The sequence below is a fragment of the Cavia porcellus genome, unplaced genomic scaffold (genome assembly GCF_034190915.1).
Source record: "Cavia porcellus strain 051 isolate PalLab524CR breed Dunkin Hartley unplaced genomic scaffold, mCavPor4.1 scaffold_23, whole genome shotgun sequence".
Taxonomy (NCBI): domain Eukaryota; kingdom Metazoa; phylum Chordata; class Mammalia; order Rodentia; family Caviidae; genus Cavia; species Cavia porcellus.
The window spans coordinates 43,638,932-43,660,489 of record NW_026947506.1 but is presented as its reverse complement, the minus strand read 5'-3'; the positions used below and the strand labels follow the sequence as shown (position 1 = coordinate 43,660,489).

General features: G+C 36.1%; 1 long non-coding RNA gene across 1 annotated transcript in view; it reads right to left on the bottom strand.

Moving 5' to 3' along the window:
• The window catches only part of LOC134472529 (uncharacterized), a 164,661-nt gene that overhangs the window by 130,008 nt on the left and 13,095 nt on the right, over window positions 1–21,558 (bottom strand). The window lies entirely within an intron of this gene.

Sequence of the window (21,558 nt, the reverse complement as noted above, 5' to 3'; positions counted from 1 at the left end):
GACCAGGGACACCCCAACACTCCTGTCTTGCTTGGGACTGCTGCTACTGGGCCCACTCCTCCACAGAACACCTGGGACACCAGTGGCATGACTGATCACATAGGACAGCCATGGTGGGCTCTTCTTTGGGGAATCCACCCACGACCTGGACCTAGCTAGTACTTCATATGGTCTTTTGATTCAACCCCTTCTTCTAGAACTTGGACTACAGTGAATTACCGTGCTGGCTGGATGGGAGCCTAGGGAACCCCTCACCCAAACAGAAGACCTCAGCAGGCTCTAGTCAGTGTGGTAAGTTTGCCCCTAAAACACAGGTCTGCCGTGGGTAAATAGGAGCAGAAGTGAAACTCCTTCCAATTGGTAAGACCTTGATGAACCTGGCAAGAGAGTGGGTAATCCCCTCTTCCACACAGAGAACATCAGACAGGTTGAGGAGTGTGCCACTAAGGCCTCCCCATCTTAGAGAAAATTAAAAGAGCTCATGAGACCCCGCTGACACATTAGGGCCTCAGCTGACACAAACACTATGGACAAGGAGAGCTGGTGACCTGCAACAACCTGAAGACATAGCAACAGCAGAAACTAACAGTTAACCTACATCTGCACTTTTAGGTTGGTTAGTCCAGAAAGAATATAGGACTCACCCAACAGGCCCTGTAGGAGGAATTCAGGTGACTGGCTCTCCTCTTCACCGTGATACCCAGAAACTGGTCAAACATCAACCACACAGTAGGACCCTCAAATTACCACTACCGATACTTCAGATTGTTGGGATTCAAAGACCAAATATTTACCCAAAATGTGAAAATGACAAAATGAAGAGGAAAAATGCTATCTCAAACATCTAGTCCATCAGGGCAAGTACAAGTGACAATGAAATACAGGACTTTAAAACTCACACACCGGGAATCTCTGAAAAGAGAGCAAATGAAGTAAAGAAAAAAAGAATCCATGAGGCTATAGAAAAAATAAAATTAGAAATAATGTCTTATCTAAACACAAAAATAACAACCTTGGTAAATAAGTTGCTCATCATAGCTGGAGAAAAAATAGATTAAAAAATACAGGAGCATGGGAAATTGATCAAAACGTTGAAGGAACAATGCAAAAAGCAAAATCCATACAACAAATTCAAAGAGTCATCCAAGTAATAAAAAATTCCATTGAAAGTTAACAAAACCGTTTAAATGAAGATGAGGATACAATTTCAGACCCTGAAGACAGGATCACAGATAGTGATCACGAAAGGTTAGAATTTATAAAAACAAAAAGCAGCATGAAATGACAATCCAGCAGCTTCAACATGATGCCAACAGAAACAACATAAGCTAATAGGCATCAGTGAAGATGCAGGAGTCAATGCAAATGACATAACTAAAATATTCACAGAAGTAATGGCAGGAAATTTCCCACACAAAGGGAAAAAATTTGATATACAGAAACGTGAGGTATACACAATGACAACAGTCACAAGCAACACAATTTACCCCAGACATGCAATAATTAACATCCAAGACACACAGCATAAAAACTGAATACTGAAGCTGTTAGAGAAAAGACACAACTCATCTATCAAGGGAAGCCTATTAGAATCACAGCAGACTTTTCGGCACAAAACTCCAATTTAGGAACACCTTGGAGTGAAGTATTTCAAGCACTAAAAGAAAACAACTTTCAACCCAGACTGATGTTCCTAGAAAAACTGTCCTTCAAACCTAGTGCACAAACAAGATACTTCCATGACAAAAAACAACTGACTAAATTCATGTCCACAAAACCAAACCTAGAAAGAGTACTGAAAGACATACTAGATAGAGATAAAAATGACCAAAATCTACAAACAACAACAAGAATCCACCAGACTGGACGAGAAATTAAACAAGGAAGAAAAGCAGGAGACCAACAATAGGAACACAACACGGCAAAGTCAAGCCAGCACGTATTGGTGATATCCATAAATATAAATGGGCTCAATTCACCAGTCAAAAGAAACATAATGACAGAATGGATCAAGAAACAGGATCCCACAATATGCTGTACACGAGAAACACATCTGACTCAAAAAGAAACTCATAGGTTAAACATCAAAGGGTGGAAAACAGTATTCCATGAAACAGGAAGCCAGAAAAAGACAAGGGTAGCTATTGTGTTTGCAGACAAAGTGAATTTCAAGTCAAAAATGGTTAAAAGACATAAAGAAGCCACCACATACTTTTTTTTATTTTATTTAAAGTAAGACTAAACTAAACAGCAAATGAGTAGAAATAATACATACATTTAAAGAAAAAATAAACAGTAGGAAATCACTAGTTGATTTTTACATACTATCCTCTGACAAATAGTTGTTCAAGATACAAAAGTGAAACATATAAAGTGGGAATTCACACAGCGACACTGCAAACACTTCTGTTCAACAATCCAACAAAAACTTAGTAATATGCCACACACATAATTGTAAGTGGAAAACAACAAGACTAAAACTAAAAAATGTAAAAATACACACCAAATAGAGGAGGACCCAACTAGATAAGACAAACACTAACGGACATGAAAAACCAAATGCACAAGAACACAATTGTAAAAGGAGATCTTAACAACCCACTGTCACAAAGAGATAGCCCAACTAGACAAAAAGTCACCAAAGAAACAACTGAACTGAATCATACCAGTGAGCAAATGGACTTAGTGGATGTTACAGAGTCTTCCACTCAACCACATCAAGAGTATACATTCTTCTCAGCTGCACATGGGAAATTCTCCAAAACAGACCAAATATTAACCCATAAAGCATTCCTAACTAAATGCAAAGTAAGTGAAATTAACTCATGCATAATATCTGATCATACTGCACTAAAATAGGAAATTGATGGCAAAAAAACCCCTGCAACACCTGCATAAATACATGGAAATTAAATGATAAAATTCTGAATAACCAGTGGCTTACAGATGAAATTAAAGAAGAAATAAAACAACACCTACAATACAATGAAAATGCAGACACAACATACTGTAACCTATGGGACACAATGAAAGCAGCCCTAAGAGGGAAATATACAGCAATAAATAGTCATATAAAGAAAATGGAACAAACACAAATAAATAACCTCATGCTACATCTCAGCTTCTAGAAACACAAGAGTAAGACAAACACAATGTTCACAGAACAGAGGACCTTGTAAAAATTAGAGCAGAAATTCATGCAATTGAAACTAAAAATTACAGAGATTTAATGAATCAAAGAGCTGGTTTTTTGAGAGAAGAAACAAAAATGATGAACCCTTGGCCAACTTTATCAATAAAAAGAAAGAAACATCTCAAATCCACACAATAAGGACTGAAAAGAAGGAAGTCATTACACATCCCATGGAAATTCAAAAGATCACAAACACCTATTGGGAAAATCTTTACTCACATAGGGTAGAAAACAAAAAGAAATGAACAGATTTCTAGGAACATATGAACTAACAAAGCTCAATAAAGAAGATGTACCAATTTTGAACAACCCAATATCGGCTACTGAAATCAAACATGTGATTAAAAACTTACAAAGAAAAGCTCAACAAAGAAAAGGCTCTGATGGATTCACAGCTGAATTCTTTAACAAATTTAGAGAAGATTTAAGGACAATACATGTAATACACCACATCAACAGAGCCAAAAATAAAAATCATGTGATCATCTCAATAGATCCAGAAACAGCTTTCAATAAAGTCCAACACCTTTTCATGATTAAAAAAAAACCTACAAAAATTTGGAATACACAGTATGTACCTCAATCTCATAAAGGCTATCTATGACAAACCAACAGCCAATATTAGACTAAATGAACAAAACCTGAAAGCCATCGCTCAAAAATCAGGAACAAGACAAGGAAGTCCCTTACCACCACTCCTACTCAATATAGTTCTTGAAATATTAGCCAGAGTAATAAGATGAGAGGAAGAAACAAAATGAATAAAAATAGGAAATAAAGAAGTAAAGTTATCATTATTTCAGATGGCATGATACTCTACATAGAAGACCCCAAACACTCGATTAAAGGACTGCTAGAGGTAATAAAATAATTCAATGGAACAGGGAGATACAAAGTCAGCACTCCAAAATCAATAGCATTCCTGTGCACAAACAAAAAACTCCATGAGAGAGAAATTATGGAAATATACCCTTTCACAATAGCATCTAAAAAATGAAATACCTAGGAATCAACCTAATGAAGAATGTAAAAGACATACATGCTGAAAATTATGCTATGCTAAAAAAGGAGATTGAAGAAGGTATTAGGAAATGGAAGGACATATTTCTTTGGTTAGGAAGAATCAACATTGTGAAAAATGGCCATGCTCCCAAAACTGTTATACACATTTAAGGCAATCCCAATCAAAATAGCATTAACATATCTTACAGATCTAGAGAAAATATTCCTAAAATTCATCTGGAAACAGAAGAAACCTAGAATAGCAAAGGCAATTCTGGGCAACAAAGATTAGACAGGAGGCACCTCAATTCCTGACTTGAAGCTGTACAACAAAGCCACAGTGAAAAATCAGCATGGTACTGACAAAGAAATAGACCTGAGGATCAATGGAACATATTAGAAAATACAAACACAACTACTAAAACACTCAGCCATCTTATAATTGATAAAGGGGCTAAACAAATTCACTGGGAAAAAAAGATAGCCTTTCTAATACATGGTGTATAAAAACTGGCTTCCCACATGACAAAGACTAAAAATAGACCCATGCCAATCACCATACACTAAAGTGAAAATGGATCAAGGATCTAAATATTAAAACAGAAACACTAAATCTACTGGAGGACTAGGTGGGTATAAATCTTGAAGACATGGGGGTTGGGAGAGAATCATGAATAAAATGCAAACCACACATGCAGTACTTCAAAGAAGCAAGAACTGGCATCTCATATTACTAAAAAGTATTTGCATTTTAAAAGGAATCACCAACAAGGTGAAAAGAAAACCCACAGAATGGCAAAGAACTTTAGCCAACAATTCCTCAAAGGACTTATATCCAGAACATACAAAAAACTGAAAACCTCGAGCCCCAAACTCAAAGACCCTCTCCATAAATGGGCATCAGAGATGAACACACAGTTCTCAGGTAAAGATATACAAAAGGCACATAAATATATGAAGAAATGTTCCACATCACTGGTCATTCGAGAAATGCAAATTAAAACAGCCTTGAGATTTCATCTCACCCTGTAAAGAATGGCTGCCATCAAGAAAACAACTGGTAACAAATGTTGGCGAGGATGCAGGGAAAAAGGAACATTTCTCCACTCTTGGTGGGAGTGAAGTCTGGTGCAACCACTGGGGAAATCAGTATGCAGGTTCCTCAAATTCTAGCAGTGGAAGTTCCATTCAATCCAGCTATTCCCCTGCTGGGCATTTTCCCAGAAAAATTACAAAGGTTATGTCACAGTGATATATGTACACCCATGGTCCTAGCAGCACAATTTGTAACAGCTAAATCGTGGAAATATCCAGGATGCCCATAACCCACTGAGTGGATGAAAAAGATGTGATATTTTTATATAATGGACTATTACTCAACTATAAAAATGTATGATTTTTTAATAGAGAAAAGAGATTCAATTCTAACATCCAAATATAAGATTGAAAGATTAACCAGTTTTGGTTCCTCTTCAGTGTGAACCCATCTGAGTTTCTTCAGTTAGACCCTGAAGTGACAAAGAAATAAAAAAGTGATTTCATCAGTTGTCCATATTTGTTCATCATAACAAAAACCAAAATGATGCTGACAGAAAGCAAAAACGATTTTGAAAGGCTGGGTGCACTGGCTCATGCCTGTACTCCCAGTACTGGGGAAACCTAGACAGCAGGATCACTTCGAGTTTGAGGCCAGCCTACTTACATGGTGAAACTCTGTCTCAAAAAGTAAAAAAAAAATAGTAATTTAAAAAAAATACTGAAGCTATGGGCAAAGATTAAAATTTATGACTGCATCAGAGAAAAAGAAAGGCGGCCCTGGAGGTGATTCACACAAAAGATAATTTAAAAACTATAGAATACACAGTAGATTATGAAACACTTTGCTAAATTGGAAATTGAAAGAGAGAAGCCAAAGATATGCATGGAAGGAGACGAAACAGAGAGAAGAGATTCAAGCTGAAGAAAAAGCCAAACAGGAAAGAGAGTGGGCAGAAAAATTTGGAGAAAGGTCCAAATGATTGGCTGAAAAATCTTACTGAGACCACAAAAATTGAAATGCAGTGGTATGAGATCACCTAGGTGAAATCACAGAACCTTCCACCACCACGGTCCCTTTCTTGCTTAGAAGGACTCATTTTTTTACCTCACATCCCCACCCAAACACGGAAGTATCTTTCCACAGCCCTTAACTTGATGTTTTGTACTTCACTGAATTGTGATGTTGAGAAACTTCATGTATGGCTTGTGGAAATAATACAGTTAAGCACATTGCTTACAAAGGTAAAACAAAATACTAAATGTAGCATCTTAGTTAAATTTCTTTAGCCGTTTAAATGGTGTGATATTATTTACATAGCAAAAATAATTTTCACAAATTACTGCCTTACTTAGGTTCCAGTAAGTTCTGTTCAGAATAAATGTTGATCTGTCAGATTCATTCTAAACTGACAGATTGAGTCTTAGACAATATTTCATGAGAAATTTGCAAATCAAATGGTCCTAAGTCAGGACATACTGAATATGCTTCCTGTAAATTTGAAAAAAATAATTAAAATTTAAAAAGTATGATTTTGAGACCTTCACAGGTAAATGGAGACAACTTGACACTATCCTCATAAGTGAAATAAATAAGACTCATATTTATAAATATCACATTGAGTCTCTAGTGTAAAAAGAAATAGGAACTGTAGGGTAATAAAACCCAAAATGTGTAATTGCTATTGTAAAAAAGAAAGGAAAAGAAGGTGCTCTAAAGCATATAACTGCATGTATGTATAAGTGTGTAGGGTTGATAACTTTATTACTAAGTTTTTGTTGAATTGTTGAGCAGAACTGTTTTCAGTCTCACTGTTTGAATGGCCACTTTGTATGCCTTAATTTTGTAACTTGAATAACTATTTCTAAGAGGAAAATATGTAATTTATTAACTAGTGACTTCTTACTGACTTTTTTGAAATTCTGTATTATTACTACACTTTTTTCTGGTTTGCTTTTTGTCTCTTTAAATAAAATTTAAAAACAGAAAATGTGGTATCTGTGCACAATGGATTCTTTCCATAAAGAAAGATAAATTCAAGTCATTTGCAGGAAAATCAAGACAGCTGGAGACAGTAATGTTAGGTAAAGTGAATCAGACACACAAGCTTAAGTATCTTTTGTCTGTCTTATATCAGAAATTCAACATATGAATACAGTCATAAAGAAAGGCAAAGGCTAAAACGGAAAGAAAAACTTGTCCAATGCAGCATGGGCAAAATATTAAAAAGTGTAATTTCATTTATTATGACTGCCATGTATTTTATGTTTGTGGCCTATTTACCTTTAATTTGTATGATAACTAACTTTATAAGGACTTACGGGAAAATGAATCTGAGGCTAGCAAATATGGGAGTCAATGGGGGAAAAAAAGAATTGAGATGTATTATGTATATGTACCAATTACCCACAATCCTCAGATTACCAGCAGGTGGCGACAGAAGTATGCTGTTAAGTCCCCTGGTTTTCTCTGCCTGCCTAAGAACTCTGACAGCATGCTGTCTACAGCAAATAGTTTCAGAAAAGGCTACCTCCTACACTTGTGCAGGAAATCAGCTTACTGAACAATTCACAGTATAAACATAAACAAATGTTAATTTTCCTTTGGTTTCCCTCTTTAAATACGCCAGTGGTCTGCCCAACTGGAAACCCACCCAGTCCCCAGCATGACGTGTTTCACTGATTCCACTTCTTTCGTATGTGTGATGCCTCACTTCTTCTAAGGCTTGTTTACTTCAACATTTATGTCACTACTTAGGAAAGCAGGAGCTGAATAGAAGATTTGCTTTACTTTTACTAGAAGAATCATGCTGGCTTGTTCTCCCAATACTCTTGCTTTCACAAGCTTTTCTGTAGTTTTAAAATGTCCTTTACTTCTCGGAACAGCACTTCTATTAAATAACATAACTTCTATCAAATAACAGCACTTCCATTAAGATTCTTTTCTTTTCACACACATTTGCAAGAATATTAGTTGTTGGACAGAAGATACAATGTTAGGACTACTGACATGCTGCATTGTTTGGAGTCCAATGTCTGGCACTAAGAATGTAATCAAGAAACTCAGGTTATTAGTTAATTGAATGAGTCCTATCCTGAATAACAAAGTAGTTTATATGTGGCATTGTACACAGTCTGTAAGTTCTTGAGTAAGCATATATATAAGACCCAGTGTGAAATACAATGGTTAAGACTAGTGAGATGGGAGTTGATACATGCCAATTAGGTGAAATTCTTGTTTGACATAAGGAGAGCAGAATTAAGAGAATAACAGACTGAAAAGTAGTCAAGGGCACTTAACATTTCTTTTTCTAACCATTTTGAGCAATAAGAAATCAATGAACCTCTTCAAAAAGATCATCAAATGGCCAGAAAAAGGAAACAAGTCCTCCAAATTATCACAAAGTATAAAAATATGTTTAAAATCTTTGGCCATTATTTCTATTCCTCCATTTCTATGAGAGATATATATTCTTTATCAGTAACAGCAATTTTTGAGTCATGACATTAATGATGACCTCACTGTTATTCATGTCTATAAATCTGATTACATATTGGAGAGATTTATTTTCCAACATACTCTAGAGCACCCATCACGTTGAGTTCAAGCACATGCCAAAAACAAGATAGGAAACCAGCAGAAAAGTGTCAATAGTTCACAGTAAGGCAAAAACTATCTTGGATAAGTCTACATTGTAAAATTTGCAGAACTGTCAAGAGTGGTCTTAAGTTTAGAGGCTTACCATATTGTAAAGGGGATACTAAGAAGAACCAAAAATGGGATCTCACCTCATTAAAGAGCTTTTATAGAGCCAAAGAAATCACCAACAGAGTGAAAAGACAACTCACAGAGTGGGAAAAAATTACAGTCAAATGGCCCTCAGAAAAAAAGGCTTATATCTAGAACATATACAGAACTGAAGAAAATCAGATCCCCCATATTCAAAGACTCAACCCAAAAATGGGTATCTGTAAAAAAAATAGTAAGAACTATGGGAGTAATAAAACCCAAAATGTGTAGATTTTGTTGTAAAAAAGAGAGGAAAAAGAGTGCTCTAACGGATACAACGGCAAGTGTGTTTAGGTGTGTTAAATAGATGACCATATTAATTTTTTTATTGGATCATTGAACACAACTGTTTGCAGTCTCACTGTTTGAATGTCCATTTTGTATGCTTTGATCCTGTGAAATGAACAACTATCTCTAAGATGATAACGTGTAATGTATTAACTGGTGATTTCTTCCTTTTTTGTTTTTTGTAGTTCTGTATTACATGTACCCTTACACTGTTTTGTTTTGTTTTTTCTCTTTATCCTTTTAAATAAAAAAAAGTATCTGAGATGAGTACACAATTCTCAGATGAACAAATACAAACAGCAAACAAATACATGAAAAATGTTCAGTGTTACTAGTCACTTAACACATGCAATTTAAAATAACACTGAGTTTCCGTCTCACCCCAAAAAGAATGGCTATCATCAAAATATCAACTGGTAACAAATGCTGGTAGGGATGTGAGGAAAAAGGAACCCTTCTTTACCGCTGGTGGGAGTCTAGATTCGTGCAGTCAGTGTGCAACTCAGTACAAATTCCTTTAAAATCTAGAATTAGAAATCCCATTTGATGCATAGATTCTTCTTCTGGGTATCTTTCCAGAATGAAAAGTGTCATAGCACAGTGAAATATCTGCACCCATATTTATCACAATCCAATTTGTAATAGCTAAATTGTGGAAACAATCCAAATGCCCATAAAAAGGAATGGATAAAAAAAGATGTATTTTATATAATGCAGTACTATTCCACCATAAAGAACAATCTGGAGACTTTTATAGGTAAATGATGTAACGCGAGATCATACTCACACGTGAAATAAATTAGACCCACATTGAATGAGTAAAGAAGATCCAAAATGTACAATAGATATTGTGAATTGGGAAAATACTTTTCAAAGGAAAATGAAAACTGTGATGGGGGAAAAGGGAAAGAAGGAAGGAAAAAGGAAAAAGGAAAAATATATTTATACATAAAATAATTAAGAGAGTTTGTACAGCTAACTATATCAGTTGACTGAAAATACTGATTTGTACTAATATGGTTTGCACAATTTGTCATGTCTATATCTTGTACTCTGAATGATTACTATGAAGATAACAATATATAAAGTAGTAATCTGAAATTGTATGCTGAAATTAAACAAAGCAAAACAGACTCAAATCTCTCTGAACAAAGGATAATAGTATTGCTGTATTTCACATCATGATGCTAGGGAATCAGCACTGGCTACACAGTGTCTCTTTTCCTTCAAAGTTCATCATGCATTATATATTTGATTCTCATAAACTGTTTAGGACAAGTGCTATGCATCTATGAGTCTCTACATGTATAACTATGCTTTTTGTATCAGACAGAAAAACAAAACAAATTCATAGAGAAACACAAAACAAAAAAGACAAATAACAATAGCAAACACCCAAAACATTGACGATATAGGCCTTCCAAACAAGGTGGTCGGAGCATAACTAGGGTTGTTATTTTACATCGTCATCTTCAAAGTTTCCCCAGATCACCACACAATAATATACACAATTGTTCCAATCCTGTGAATATTAACTTTTTTTCAAAAAACTTATAGAATTTGTAGCACAATCATCTGAGATATCTTAAGTGTTTTTACATAATTTTAGATATTTTAGCTTTTCCATTCCTCTATTTCCGTGAGATAGTATTTTTTCCCCGTTAAGCAGATTCTTATCCATTCACTGTATTTATTGAGTTTTTTGTATCTTATGTACTCTTACCATTTCTTACACTAGGGAGACTACATGGTATTTACACATGTGAGTTTGATGTATTTCACTTATGAGTACAGTCTTAAGTTGCATCTCCGGAATGGTCAACACATCTTCAGTTTCAGACCCATCTTTGCCTCACCAAGAAAACCCCAGCAAAACTTCTATATTTAGCCATGTATTGCTATTCCATCTAGTTTATGATCCTCTACCGCCTAGTAGTTTGTTTTCTTTGTGGTTGGATTCTAGGCTACCTTCTCAGAATACTTCCAAGGCCCATAAAAAGTTGCTTTCATACTTTCCTATGGAACGATGATCCTGATTTTCTCTACCCTCAATGGCTTTGTTAATCTGATCATCGGGGTTCTCATACCACTCACCATAACACTGTCACAGCCCCATCCACCTCTGACTTACAGCTTTTATCTTACAAACCAAGGAGGATTAGCCAGTCACCATCATACCACTGCTGGCCAAAATCATTGGATCTTGCGTGAGCTTACAACTGATGTTGATTTGGTGCTCTCTATATTGTATCATAGACATTAATGGCAAGGCTCAGCATTCAGTCAGAAGTTCATCATTCTATTTACAGCCAGAAAATCTCAATTATCAACCTTGCTATGATATGACATTCTTTCATCCTCCCCTTTGGGACTATGCGTCAATACGATTACGTACAGGGGCCAGGTTTGGACAAACCAAGACAACTACATTTATGTGAACACGTTCCATAATGTGGTCCATAACTTGAAGGATTTTTTCACCCTGAATTTCACCATTCCTTCCAAAGAGTCAAACATGGGTTTCCAGACCCGTGCAAACCCTCCACAAGACTTTACTTCCTAATACTCGATTTCTCTCTCTCTCGATCTGCTACTTTACTCCTCACTTTCCTGTCATACTCTCCTTATCCCAGCTCCTTAATCACACCTTCCAGTTCCTAAGACCCACTGCTCAGACACTCAGCACTACAAAATTTCCAATTGCTAGTTCTGTCTGCCTTCCAGCAAGATCTATACATAGTCAATCCTGTCACCCTAAACACCTCCGCACTCCAAACTAACCCCTAAGCCAATACTGTGGGGTCTTTGAGTCTAGATCCAGGACAACTATGGCCAAAAATCCTTTCTTATATTTATCACCTTAATCCCTCCAAGTCCGCCTGCCAGGTGGGAACCTAACCCCTTGCACGCATCTTGACACTATTTTAGATACTTCAGGGCCCATGTGCCCTCTCTATGGACAGTTTATTGACTGTGGGAAGGGAGCAATCACCTGTCTCCCATCAACATGGCACAGCCCCTGTACTCAGGCAGTTGTAGCACCACAAGTCACACTTCACACTAGGGCTCAAATTATGAGGAGTTTACAAACTCCATCTTCATTCACACACTATCAAATTTTTCCCATGGCAACACCAGTTACTCCAGTTCAAACATGGAATGGTCTTTTCTTGGCTGCTGGTTTGGGCACCAGAAGTATTGGAATGGCAACTCACTTTTATACTCAATTGTCTTTTGAACTAATATCATGCATTTACAGTGTCTCAAAGTCTGCTAGTCTCCAAGATCAAATGAAGTCACTAGCCACTGCAGTCCTCCAAAACCACCAAGTCCTTCATGTCCTGACAGCTGAATAAGTTGGCACTTGTGCCACGCTCGGGGAAAAATGCTGCTACTTCATAAATGAGTCAAAATACTTCAAGACCTTGTTGCCAGTATACAAAAAGGAGTTGATGGCTCCTCTTCCTGGTATTCATGGGGGCCCATGTTAGATTCTTGTGCCCCCATCATCCTCCACATTTTAGGTCCCTTCATCACCTTTCCTTTCTTGTTACTAGCAGTACCCTGTGTCTTTAAGCTTTTTGAAAGATTTCTTCAAATCAGAATATGGGTCCTCACCACCAGAGATAATCTCATCCTGGATGACAGCCAGACTCTACATGGTCATCAAACATAATCCTGAAAACAATGCCAGTCCCTACCACAACTACCACAATGTCCCTGATCAGCAGCAATAGTCTAAGAACGTCAATACCTTCTATCAACCAAAAGACAGAATGATGGGTTCCATGCATGAAATTCTGTCATACCCAGCATAGTACCTTTCCAACATGGTGCTGGACCCTAAAACAGTGTGTACCTCCACTACTGAGTTGTGTTCTTCCATGCCCCAATTGAACTTTCTGCTTTTCAAGTGCATGCCAGTATCTCCCAATCAGCTTAGAATATGTCATTCTGCCTGCACCCTTCTAACTCCACCTTCCGTCAAACCAAATAAAAACCTGATGGCTTCTTTGTCTGCATCAGAGGAATCTTGCACTTCTCTTCAGCCCTCCTGTGCCTGCAATAAAGGACTTTTTCTTTTCCTGCCCTTGTTTTTCCACTGAAAAACGAACAGTGATACAGAAGTAAATAAAGAAGAAATACCTAAATGGTCTCAAACTGTCAGAAATGAAACAGATTCTGAATATATCTAAAGAAAACACAGACAAAAAATTGGAGGAACTAAACAAAAAGATAGAATCCCTAGACGAGCAATATAAGGAACAAACAGAATACATAATGCAGATGCACAGAGATATACAGGAAATAAAAAACTCCACTGAAAGTAGTAAAAACCGCCTTAATGAAAGTGAAGATAGAATTTCAGACCTTGAAGACAGGGTTGCAGCTAGTGAACAGGAAAGGAAAGATCTTTTAAAAATCACAAGGAATCAGGAAACAACAATTCAATAACTGCGAGACGATGCAAAGAAGAATAACATAAGAATGATAGGGATTAAAGAAAAAGAAGGAGACAACATAAAGGATGTCAAGAGGATATTTAGAGAAGTAATAGCTGAAAATTTCCCAAGCATGAGATCAGAAACCGACATCAGGATCAGTGAAGCATATAGAACTCCAAACAGTCATAACCAAAATAAAACTACACCCAGACATATAATAATCACCATCCCAGAAATCCAACACAAGAATAGATTATTAAAAGCTGTCAGAGAGAAAAGACAGATCTCTTATAAAGGAAAACCTATCAGAATCACAGCAGACTTCTCAGCACAAACGATAAAGTCAAGAAGAGCATAGAGTGAAATATTCCAGATCCTAAAGCAAAATGATTTCCAACCTAGACTGATGTATCCTGAAAAACTATCATTCAAAATTGATGGTAAAATATGATACTTCCATGACAAAGAACAGCTGAAGAACTTCATGCACACCAAACCAACCCTGCAAAAAATATTGAAAAACAGTTTAGATACACAAAGGAAAAAAACACTAAGCAAAGCAGATAATTAAACAGAAGAGAAAGATAAAGATGCAACAGCAGAGAGATAACATTCCAACAATAAACCAGCATTTAACAGTAATAACCATTAATGTAAATGGTCTCAATGCACCAATCAAAAGAAACAGACTAGCAGAATGGATCAAGAAACAAAATCCAGCCATACGCTCTTTAGAGGAAACCCATCTAACCCAGAAGGATACTCACAGACTGAAAGTCAAAGGATGGAAAACAATACTTCATGCAGCAGGAATCCAAAAAAAGGCAGGAGTAGCCATTCTGTTGGCAGACAACGTGAACTTTAAACCAACAATGACCATAAAGGACAAAGAAGGTCACTACATACTCGTAAGGGGAAAACTCCAAGAGGAAGAGATAACTATCTTAAATATATATGCACCATACTCCAGAGCACCCAGTTATATAAAACAACTATTAACAAAAATGAAAACTCAAATTATCAGTAACACAATTGTAACAGGAGACCTTAATACGCCATTGACACCAAGGACAGATCAACCAGACAGAAAATGAGCAAAGAAATAACACAACTGAATCACACCTGTGAACAAATGGATTTGATAGACATATACAGAATGTTCCACCCAACAACATCAGAATACACATTCTTCTCAGCAGTCCATGGATCATTCTCTAAAATAGACCATATATTAGCTCACAGAAAATATTTAAACAAATGCAAAAGTGTTGAAATCATCCCTTGCACGTTATCGGATCATAGTGCTCTGAAATTAGAAATTAACGATAAAAGATACGGCAAAAATCCCACAAACACATGGAAACTGAATAACACACTGTTGAGTAATCAGTGGGTCACAGAAGAAATTAAAGAAGAAATTAAGGAAGAAATTAAACAATAGCTAAAAGAAAATGAAAATGCAGATACAACTTACCAGAATCTGTGGGATGCAATGAAAGCCGTCCTGAGAGGAAAATTTATTGCACTGAGTTCCCACATCAGGAAAACACAACGAATACAAATAAATAACTTGATGATACACCTCAAACAGCTACAAAAAGAAGAGCAAGTCAAGCCAAAAGCCAAAAAGAGAGGAAATTATAAAAATCAGAGCAGAAATCAATGCAATAGAGACTAAGAAAACAATCTAAAGAATCAACGAATCAAAGAGTTGGTTCTTTGAAAGAATAAATAAAATCGATAAGCCCCTAGCCAACCTTATTTTAAAAAAGGGAAGAAAAAGCTCAAATTCATGCAATAAGAAATGAAAAAGGTGAAATCACTACAGACCCAATAGAAATACAGAAGATCATCCACACCTATTTCAAAAACCTCTACTCTCAAAAGTTTGATAACACAGAAGAAATAGACAGATTCTTAGAAACATATGAAGTACCAAAGCTAGGTCAAGAGGATGTAAAACTGTTGAATAACCCAATCTCTGTTAATGAAATTGAAAGTGTAATTAAGTCCTTACCCACCAAGAAGAGCCCAGGCCCAGATGGATTCACTGCAGAATTCTGCAAGAAATATAAATAAGACCTAATGCCGACACTCCTCAAACTATTCAATGAAATTAAAAGGGAAGCAATCCTTCCTAAGTCATTCCTGGAAGCAAATATTACTCTAGTACCAAAACCTGAGAAAGACCCAACTAAAAAAGAGAACTATAGACCGATCTCCCTAATGAACACAGATGCAAAAATCCTCAATAAAATATTGGCAAATAGGACGCAGCAAATCATCAAGAAGACTATACACCATGACACAAGTGGGATTCATCCCAGGAATGCAAGGATGGTTCAACATATGCAAATCAATAAATGTAATACACCATATCAATAAAGCCAAAAATAAGAATCACATGATCATTTCTATAGATGCAGAAAAAGCCTTCGATAAGGTCCAACATTTATTCATGATAAGAACTTAACAGAAAATTGGAATAGATGGTCTTTACCTCAATATAATAAAGGCCATTTATGACAAACCAACAGCCAGCATCATACTAAATGGCCAAAAATTGAAATCTTTACTTTAAAATCGGGCACAAGACAAGGATGTCCTTTATCACCACTCCTATTTAATACAGTACTGGAAGTACTAGCCAGAGCAATTAGGCAAGAAAGAGAAATAAAAGGGGTAAAGATAGGAAAAGAAGAAGTTAAGTTATCATTGTTTGCAGATGACATGATACTCTACATAGAAGACCCCCTAAACTCCATTGAAAGACTCTTAGATACAATAAATAAATTCAGTAATGTGGCTGGATACAAAATCAGTACTCAGAAATCAATAGCATTCCTATACACAAACAACAAAATCACAGGGAGGGAAATAAGATAAACTACACTCTTCACATTAGCAAGCAAAAAAATGAAATATTTAGGAATTACTCTTATGAAAGAAGTGAAAGACCTATACAAGGAAAATTATAATACACCAAAAAAGGAAAGACATCCCTTGCTCATGGATAGGAAGAACAAACATGGTGAAAATGGCCATTCTCCCAAAACTGTTATACAGATTCAATGCAATCCCAATAAAAATACCGTCAACATACCTTATAGATCTAGAGAAATCACTACTAAATTTCATCTGGAACCAGAAGAGACCTAGAATCACAAAGGCAATTCTAAGCAGCAAAGACAAAGCAGGAGGCATCACAATCCCTGACTTGAAGTTATACTACAAAGCAACAGTAGTAAAATCAACGTGGTATTGGAATCAAAACAGAGCCAAAGATCAATGGAATAGATTAGAAGATACAACCACAACTACAAACACACTCAACCACCTTATCTTTGATGAAGGAGCCAAGCAGGTTCCCTGGAAGAATGACAGTCTCTTTAATTAATGGTGCTGGGAAAACTGGCTCTCCATTTGCCAAAAACTAAAGCTAGACCCTTGTCTATCACCATGTACTAAATTAAAATCTAAATGGGTCAAAGATCTGAATATTAAAACAGAAACACTAAATCTATTGGAAGACAAATTGGGTAGAAAACTTGAAGACATAGGAGTAGGTAGAGAATTCATGAACAGGACTCAAACCTCACGGGAAATACTTCCCAGAATCAATAAATGGGGCCAGTTCTTTTTTAAAAAGTTTTTGCATGTCAAAAGAAATCTCCAACTTAGTGAAAAGAAAACCCACAAAGTGGGAAAAGATTTTAGTGAACACTCTCTCAGACAAGGGACTCTTGTCTAAAACATATAAAGAATTTTTAAAAACTCAGACCCCAAAAATTCAAAGATCCAATTCAAAAATGGGCATCTGAGATGAATACACACTTCTCAGATGAAGAAATGCAAATGGCAAATAAATACATGAAAAAATGTTCACCATTATTAGTCATTAGAGAAATGCAAATTAAAACCACACTGAGATACCATCTCACTCCTGAAAGAATGGCCAGGATCAAGAAAACCAACAACAACAAATGCTGGAGAGGCTGTGGGGAAAAAGGAACTCTCCTACACTGTTGGTGGGAGTGTAGCCTGGTGCAGCCTCTGTGGAGGTCAGTCTGGAGATTTCTCAAAAAGCTGGGATTGGGAGTCCCATTTATTCCAGCTATTCCACTTCTAGGCATATTCCCAGAACTGAAAGCATCATACCACAGTGATATATGTGCACCTATGTTTATAGCAGCACAATTTGTAATCGCTAGATCTTGGAAACAACCCAAGTGTCCATCAACTGAGGAATGGATAAAAAAGTTGTGGTATTTCTATACAATGGAATATTATTCAGCTATAAGGAAGGATCACATTGAGATATTTATCAGTAAATGGGCACAGCTTGAGACCATACTCATAAATGAAATAAATCAATCTCGCATGTATTAATACCAAATAGTTTCCCTAATGTAAGTAATGATTCAAATATATAAAAATATGTGGTAATCATGATTCCCCATTATGTGGCCTTGAAGCCTTATAAAGTTTTCACTTATTAATTGGAAAGGCTTTATTCTGGGCTTCTTGATATGGAAATACTTGAAGCTATAGGATATGAAGTTTTATTCAAATATTTCAAGGAAAAAGACAGACACTATGATAACTACTATTAAGCCAGGTTATTTGGTGGTGAACCATTGTTATATTGTTATGTCCTTTTTTATCTCAATCTCTGCCTTATTCATTAAAAAATTATTTAGGTATTTTTTTATTTTTTTTAATTAAGGGGAAAATTTTAAAAATTAGCAGGGTATATAATAGTAACTTTTTTTGATTTCCTATTAACTTGTTTTGAAGTCCTGTAATACTCCCGCTATCGTGTTTTGACTGATTAGACTCTGTTCCATTCTGTATGATAGTATCAAGTTTGAGGATATACGCAACTACTTTGAAGGCAATAAGATTCACTAAGATGCCCATTCTGGTTTGACTATTGTCTCCTTTGGAAGTCCTGTAATGTTTACAATGCTTAAGTTTTATTGGTCTTGCTCTCTACTGCTTTGTTCAACTTTATAATATACAATGAGATAGACAATTCTTTTTAAGGAAACAAGAGACATTGTTGATAACCATTGTTGATAACCTTGTACTCTGTTTTACATCATGTGCTATGTCTATCCTTGGTTTGACTGACAGCTTTGTTTTGCCATATGTGACTTTATTCTCTCCCCCCCACAAAAGTAATAAGAACTAAGGAGTAATAAAACCCAAAATGTGTAAATTTTGTTGTAAAAAGAGAGGGGAAAAAAGGAGTTCTAAATGATACAACAGCAAGAGTGTTTAGGGGTGTTAAATAGCCGACCATATTAATATTTTTGGTTGGATCATTGGACACAACTGTTTGCAGTCTCAATGTTTGAGTGTCCAATTTGTATGCTTTGATACTGTAATTTGAGCAACTATCTCTAAGATGATAATATGAAATCTATTAACCGGTGATTTCTGTTTTTTTTTTTTTTTTGTAGTTCTGTATTACTTGTACCCTTACACTGCTTTCTTTGATTTTGTTTTTTCTCTTTTTCCTTTTAAATAAAATTTTTTAAAAAAGAAACAATGTGGTATTTTATACAATGGAGTACTACTCAGCCATAAAGCATGATCACATGGAGATATTTATTATAAGTAGTTGGATGCAACTTGAGAACATACTCATAAGTGAAATGCATCAATCTCACATGTGTAAGTACTGTATAGTCTCCCTAGTGTAAGAAATAGTAAGAGTACATAAGATAAAATACAGTGAAAGGATAAGAATCTGCATACAGGGAAAAAATAATGTCTCAGGGACAGTGAGGCAAAAGAAAAAGGAAGGAAAAATAAAAAGTATCTAAAATTATATAAATATACAGGATACCTAAAATGATTGTACTACAAATTCTACAAGTTTTTGGAAAAAGGTTAGCATTCGTAGATTGGAAGAATTGTGCATATTATTGTATGGTGATCTGAGAAACTCTTGAAGATCAGTGTGTAAAATAACAGCCCTAGTTATGCTCCTACCACCTTGTTTGGAAGGCCTATATCATCAGTTATTTGCACTCTGCTATTGTTATTTATTTGTCTTTTTTTTTTTTGTTTCGGGTTTTTCTACAAATTTGTTTGCTTTGTTTTGTTTTGTTTTTCTGTCTGATACAGAAAACAGAGGTGTAAATGTAGACACTCATACATGCATAGAACTTTTCCTAAATAGTTTATGAGAATTGATTCTATAATGCATTATGGAATGAACAGCTACTTTGAAGAAAAAGAGACACTACGTATCCAGTGCTGATTCCATAGCATCATGATGTGAAATCCAGCAGTACTATTATCCTTTATTCAGACTGACTTGAGTCTGTTTTGTACTGTTTAATTTCAACATACAAAAGGTATGCATAGCTCTTTTCAAGACAAGACAAATTCTGGAAGCCATTGTTGTTTCCCTATTGTCTGGATTTCAAGGCCGATGCCTTCATCGTTCTTTTCTGACCACCCTTTTTTGTGTATGAATTAATTATATGTGAAAATATGGACAACTATTGAGAAAAAAAACAAGAAACCTTTTGGTAGACAGTGACAGTATCCTGTTGTCTTGCTTTGAAATTAGTGTGACATACATTGTTTTCCTCTGATCTGATTTGTTATTAGTTTACCCTGTTTAAAATAAATTTTTTAAAAACTATGCTTTTTCTCCTGCCCAGACTCACTCACAGTTAGAAATATTGCATACTATACTGCCTCATATAGAGAGGGAACTGTATGTTGATGAGGGGAATACGTCTAAAATCTATGTGAAAAAATTATTCGTCCTTAAAGCACAACCTAATACTCACTGACACTCCACATAACTTTGACTTCTACCCTACTTTCATACAGTATGGCTAATAAACTTGTGCTGACCCATACGCCTGAGGGCCCAGACTACTCTAGCTCCACTCAGACAGTCATGTGAACATGACTGCAAAGTAATACTGCATCTCAGTTTTCTTCTAAAAAATTTATAAAATGTTAGATGTAATTGCAGTTTAGGCTTACATGGATACCTTATTTAGAACAGCAGAATGCACATAGCACTTGATAAATGTTAACTGCTACCCTTCTTATCAAAGCAGGAACTTGGAGCCCCATTTTATGATTCTTCAATTTTGTAGGAGAAACTTGTGCCTTACGAGTTATAAAAGAAAAGAAATACCAAGAACTGCTGATGTGAAAGGGACAAACAGAGGGAAGAAAAAAAGAGTTGGACAGAGATGAAGGGACAGTTCATTCACTGTTTGAAGTATAGATGAGAGGAATCCTGAGTGTCATTCAAGATACATAGCAAGAAATATTTATTCAGAGTTATATCAAAACTTCACGTTACAGGCAAAAATGAACATTTGCTTGAAAGAGGTTAGAAAAGCATTTATGTGCAGAAACAGTCAAAAATTTGAATACAACTAAGTTCCATGAGAAAAGAAAAGGTGTACCACTCAGGGAGGCTGAGTTGCCTATGGAACTAGTCACTTATTAACTGGTGCCTTCTATAAAGTCTTTTACCCTGGAGCACCAGTAAAGATAGAAAAGCCAGCTCCTGAAAAATGGGAACAGGCATCTTAAACCCTGTGTGTGAAAGACTGAGCATCCCACGTGGGCCAGTGTGTTTTGATTCAAGTTCTGGGTGACAGTTGGGCGGGTGTGTGGATGGAACCCGAGTTGTGATTGGCTGCTGGTAACCAGGTCACCACAGGATGCATTCCAGTTGGCTGGTGCCAGCCAGGTGCTTTCAGTTAGTAGGAGGTGGCTGAAGGAAGGAAAGCACTGACCTAACCTCTGGCAGTGGCTTT